We start from the raw sequence: 6,486 nt of genomic DNA on the forward strand, positions 1-6,486 counted from the left end.
CCCAGGAAAATATGCTTTAACCAAATTAGAAGAGATCCAAAATCGTGAGTGGGGAGAAAGGGGATAAAAAGAGGTTCAAAAAGGAAGAAAGAAAGAAAAAAGCAAAAAGAAAAGAAAAAGAAAAAAAAAAGAAAAGAAAAGAAAAGAATTTTTAAAAAAAGAAAACACCTAAGAAAAATGTAAAAAATATATATATATATATTAGATAAACTAGTAAAAAATCGTTAAAAAAGAAAAAGGTAACAGTTAAAAAAAAAATTTTACCCGAAGGCGAGAAAAAAAAAAAATGAAAAAGAAAAAATTAAATTAACTGCAAGACTAAAAAAAAAAAATCACAGGAAAAAAGCCATGAGTTCCGTGCTTGGCTTTCTCCTCCTCTGGAATTCTGCTGCTCTCCTTGGTATTGAAACCGCACTCCTTGGTAGGTGAACTTGGTCTTGGCTGGATTTCTTGTTGATCTTCTGGGGGAGGGGCCTGTTGTAGTGATTCTCAAGTGTCTTTGCCCCAGGCGGAATTACACCGCCCTTACCTGGGGCCGGGGTGAGTAATCCGCTCGGGTTTGCTTTCAGGAGCTTTTGTTCCCTGAGCACTTTCCGTAGAGTTCCAGAGGACGGGAATACAAATGGCGGCCTCCTGGTCTCCGGCCCGGAGGAGCCGAGAGCCCAGGGCCCCACTCCTCAGTGCGCCCTCAGAGAACAGCGCCCAGTCACTCCCGTCTGCCTGAGCTCCGGCCGCGCTCCGAGCTCACCGAGCCTGCGACCGGTTCAAGGTAACACGGAGCTGCGAGCTTACTGTCAGCTCTGTCTCTGTAGCCGGCTTTCCCGTTCCAATACCCGCAAGCTCTGCGACACTCAGACACCCCCGATCCTTCTGTGACCCTGCGGGACCTGAGGCCACGCTGACCCCGCGTGGGCTTCGCCCCGGTTTAGCCTCTGGAGCGATGTCCCTCAGCGGAACAGACTTTTAAAAGTCCTGATTTTGTGCGCGGTTGCTCCGCCGCTTGCCGGGAGCCAGCCCCTCCCCCCGGGGTCTATCTTCCCGTCGCTTTGGATTCACTTCTCCGCTGGTCCTACCTTTCAGAAAGTGGTTGTTTTTCTGTTTCCAGAATTGCTGTTCTTCTTCTCTTCGATCTGCCGATGGATTTTCAGGTGTTTGCAATCTTTAGATAAGCTATCTAGCTGATCTCCGGCTAGCTGAAGCAGTCTCAGCTTGCTACTTCTCCGCCATCTTGACTCCTCCCCTATGTCTGTCCATTTTTAAAAAGATTTTATGTATTTACTTGAGAGAGAACGAGTGGGGGAGAGGGGCAGAGGGAGAAGCAGACTTAGGGAGCCTGATGCAGAACTCGATTAGACAAACAGATAAGATAAACAGAACACAGCAGAGGAACGAGAGAAAGAACCATGTGTTTATAGTCACCTGGTTATAGTCATCATCCCAGGACCCTGGGATCATGACCTGAGCTGAAGGCAGACGCTTAAGGACTGAGCCACCCAGGCACCCAGTCATTTGTCTTTTCTTATATAAGATTTTCTGTTCTTTTTTTTTTTTTCTTGTTAATTTTCAGGATTTCCTTATTTTGGGCTCTATTATTGTGAACATAATTCTACTCTGTGACTTAAATTTTTAGTGGTACCTGTTAAGCTTATTAAGAGAAGTTCTTAAATTCAACGAAGAAGAATTTATCAATCTTCTGTATTGTGCTTACTGTTTCTGTACTTCTATTCAGTTAGTGTTTAAGAGAATTTTTTTGCATACCTCCAAGATAATGAAGATATTCTCTTATATTTTGAATCTTTATTGTTTTGTTTCATGTGTAAGTCTTTGACCCACTAGAAAGTGGTTTAATGTAAAGTGTGAAGTGTGAAGTAAAGGTCCTTTTTAAAAATCTCTATGGATAATCAATTGATCCAACTGCATCTACTGAAAAGAGAATTCCTTCTCCATCGCATTGCAAAGAGGAACCAGGTGACTATAAACATATGGTTCTTTCTCTGGTTCCTCTGCTGTGTTCTGTTTGTCTAATCTGACACCAATACCACTGTTGTAGTTACTTTATATTAAGCCTTGATATTTAGAAATACAAGTACTCCCACTTTGTTCTCATTCTGTGAAAACTGTTTGAAAATCAACATATCAGTTTTCACTACTCCTTCCATTGGATGGCTTGCATATTAATTGTAATATATTGAATCTACAGAAAAACATTCTTCACTTTTGAGTCTTCTAATCCATGAACATGATATAGATTCCATTTGTTTAGGCTTTAATTTCTCATAGCAATGTTTCCTAGGTTATTATTTTTTTTAATTTTTAGAGCTCTTATATAGCTTTCTTCGTGTATTTTTTGCTAACTAATTTCTGTTTTGCTATTAGAGTAAATGATGTTTTAAAATTTCATTAAAAACTTTTCCTGTGGTTAGTGGGTAGGACCATAATTAACTGATACAGTGATTTTATAGCCAATTAACTTATGAAATTTATTAATTTCAGAGCTTCATATATAGATTCTTCTGCTAATTCTCTATGAACACAATCATGTTATCTACAAATAATGGCAATTTCATTTGTACCTTTCTGCTTCTTATGTCTTTTTGCTACTTTTTCTTATCTTATTACACTGGGTAGAACCTCCAGTATGATATTGGAGACAAGAGCAGGACATGCTTGTCACTTCCAGTCTTAGGAGGAAAGCTTTCGTCATTGTACCATTAAATATATTTTTATTGTAGATATTTTGGTGGACATTTTTTGTCAGATTAAGGATATCAAAGCTTTTTATCCTGAAGGTTGTGGAATCTTACCAAATGCTTTTTTAAAAAAAAGTTTATGATGATCAAATTGTACTTTTTTAAAAAGTTAATTTTCATGTGGTGAATAATGTTGACTTATTTTTCTATTGTTGAATTGATTTTTTTATTACTGGAAGAAAGCTTACTTGGATATAATGTATTATTCTTTTTTATATTTCTAGGTAGATTTTACTAATATTTTCTTTGGGAAAAAAAACTACATTTATTTTAATGACAGAAGTTGGCCATTATGACATTTAGGAAAATTCTTATATTGTCCTCTGGTGTTAAGATTATGCTGGAATTGAAAAATGAGTTGAAGTAATTATCAGAGCAAAATTTATATGTTAAAATGAGTATATTAGAAAAGAAAAAAGCCTGAAAATCAAAGATATAAGCAACCATCTAAAGAACCTGAAAGATGAAACTCATTATAAAGTCAAAGAAATAGAAGAAATAAAAATGTATGATAGATATGGTCAATAAAACAAAAATCAGGATGCAGTAAAGAAAAATAAAGCCCAAGGTTTCTTCTTTAAAAGTATTAATAAAAGTGATACACCCTTAGGAAAAGCAACAGAAAAAGAAAAAGAAAAAAAAAAGAAAGAAATCACAAGTTGCTAGTAGCATGCAAACAAAAGAAGATATTCCTAGAAAGTACACTTCAAAAAAAGCATATGATTTTAAAATATTATCTTAACAATATAAAATTTAGAAGAAATAGACAAACTCCTTTTTAAAAATTAACTATCCTAATTAAGAGAGGGAACAGAAAATGTAATTTTCTTATATCTATAGTGAATCAAATATAAGTTTAAAACTTTCCTGCAAAGAATATTTTATGCCTAGAGAGATCCTTTGGAGAATTCTTAAAAACATTTAAGAAAGAAATCATACTATTGAAAATTCAGCCATTGCTTTAATGTTCCTTTAAAGGTAACCTTTCTTTTTATCCTATGGATACTTTTAGGATTTGCTCTTTGTCTTTGTCTTTCAGCAGATTTACTATGATATGTCTAGGTGTGATGTTCTTTGATTTTGCCCTGGTTTTGATTTAGAGATATTTTTGAATCAATGGGTCTTTCAACAATTATAGATAATTCCAGGCCATGATATTTTTAAAAAAAGCTTCTATCCCATTCTGTCTCACTTCTTCTGGACTCCAATTACACATAAATTCAGTCTTTTCACCATGTCCCATATATCTCTTATGGTTTTTAAAGTATCTTTTCTTCTCTCTCTTATTGTTTGAATCTAGATATTTTCTACTAAGCTATCTTCTAGTTTATTCAACCTGTTTGTATTTGTCTAATCAACTATTAAATGCATTAGTTATAAACACTTACATTTCATTATTTTTATAGTTTCTTTATTTGCTATGAAATTTTCTACCTTCCGTCATTCCATTTTTTCCCTATTCCATTTTTTAAAAAACTTGTCACAATAATCTTCCAGTTCATGTCTGTAAGTTCTAATGCTGGATCACTTATGGATTTGTTTCTATTTTTCTCTTGATTTTTCCAGCTTCGGTTATGTTTTTTGGCATGACTGGTAATTTCTGAATAAATGCTAAATGATATATATGAATTAAGCTAGTGCCGCTGAATGATGTTATCTCCTCCAAAGAGGATTTAGGTTTCATCTGTCAGGCGTATATAGAATATACACATATCACCGTAATTCAGTAAAGACTAGTCTACTTCTGGCTTGCTACTGCTCCTAGAGAGTAGGTGTTCAGGGATCTACTAAGTAATTTCTAGGGTATTTATTAAAACCCCTCTTCTTTAGACAATCCTGATGCTGTGATAATCTCCCCTTAGCTCAGTTTTTGCTTTATACTTACTTTCTCAGCACCATTCCCTGTTCAAATACGGATTAGTGGTCAGAAAATGCCTTGAAGGGAAATTGCAAAATGTAAATTCATCTAGGATCTTGTTCTCTAGTATCTTCAAGGACATTTTTTGTTGTTGTTTTCATTTTTGTTGTTGCATTGCACCTGACTTTCAAAGTTTTTCTTACAGAACAGTGAGTCTGACACCAGCCACCCCATCATAACAGAGAGCAGAATGGTCTTTAAGATATATTTCATATTATCTCATTTAGACAAAACTACGAGCAAATCAATGCAGCTGTATGATATGTAGTTTCCAGATGAAGGAATAGAAACTCAGAAGTATTAATAATTCTTCCAAATTGTCAAAGCTGCAATGCCAAGTCAGTCCTAGTCTTTGTCATTAACTCTTAGTCACTGGTACTTTATACCAGTGTTTATCAAATTGTGATCATTGTTAGACCACACAATAGTGTTTTAGAGTAAGTGTGATCATTGCTTTTTTCTGAAAAATTATCATAATAATTTGAATAACATACATAAGACATATACAATACAATCACAGTTAATATTTCTTATCAAAGATTAAGATGGTTTTGTTTGGCATCCTCAACAAAAATAAAAGTTGCTTTATTAGTTCAAACTAAGACTTGTAACCAGTTTTCTTTTTTTAGTATTATATAAACTATACTAACTATTCTTTTACAATATTATACTCCATTGAGACTGCTAGCATTCTCATTCTGGAGACTTCTTTCAGAGAATTTTGAGATATTTCTATTGTACATTCAACCAAAAATGATGGAGATATCCTTTGACTATAACATTAAGCTCTCTTTCACCAATGAGGTCAGTAAGCAGAATGGAAACAAAAGCGGGAGGCTTCAAAGTTTCAAGTTGGAAGATAAGACAAATGGATTATTACCAGTATCCTTTAGTTATATTAACATCTGAAAAGTATTTGCTTATATTCTATTCATTATCTGAGTGTAATTTTCAAATGAAGCCAATTAATCATTAACTTATTTATCTAACAAGTGAAGCAAAATATCAAGTATTGGGAAAGTATAAAAATAGCAGATATTGCATTTCTAACACAGATTGGTTTTGTAATAAATATTAGTATGCTACAATTAACATTAAGAGTGATGACATTTTAGCTATTAGAGAATATACTGAGGCACATCATTTAAATGAATCATTTCAAATAACAGAGAAAGATCTTTACTGTATTACTAATTTTATGAAGCTATTTTAAAATTTCATTTATTATGTCAAAGATGCTTCTAAAAAATCTCCTCCTTCATATGCAAATTCAAGTCATAATGATGTCTTTATATACATCCATGAGCTTGGGCAAATTTAAAAGTGTGACCATACCAAGTGCTGGTGAAAAAATGAACAAGAAATTGTCATACAGAGCTAATGTGAGTGAAAATTGTTTCAATGACTTTAATACTGTCCTTTCCCATACTTAATCTATGACAAAACAAAACAATAGTCTGTGACCAAATAATACCAAATAATTCCATTCCTGGGTATATTCTTAGAGAAGTACAACCACATGTGTGTAAGGAAACATGTAAATAAAAGTTCATGGCAACAATTTTTGCCACAGATGAAAACAACTGTAATATCCATTAGGAAATAAGGATGATAGGATAGATAAATAACTCATGGTTGTTAATATAATGGAATTTTGTGCCATAATTGAAGTGAACTAACTAGAGCTTTGTACAAACAACCTAATTTAATCTTACAAACATATTATCAAAAGAAATTCTTTTAAACTATGCCCTTATATAAAGTTTAAAACCAGTCAATATTAGCCATTTTATTTATGACTACATATGAAAGTAACAG

Source organism: Mustela putorius, unplaced genomic scaffold (assembly GCF_011764305.1).
Source record: "Mustela putorius furo isolate JIRA1106 unplaced genomic scaffold, ASM1176430v1.1 tig00000854_pilon_pilon_pilon, whole genome shotgun sequence".
NCBI lineage: Eukaryota > Metazoa > Chordata > Mammalia > Carnivora > Mustelidae > Mustela > Mustela putorius.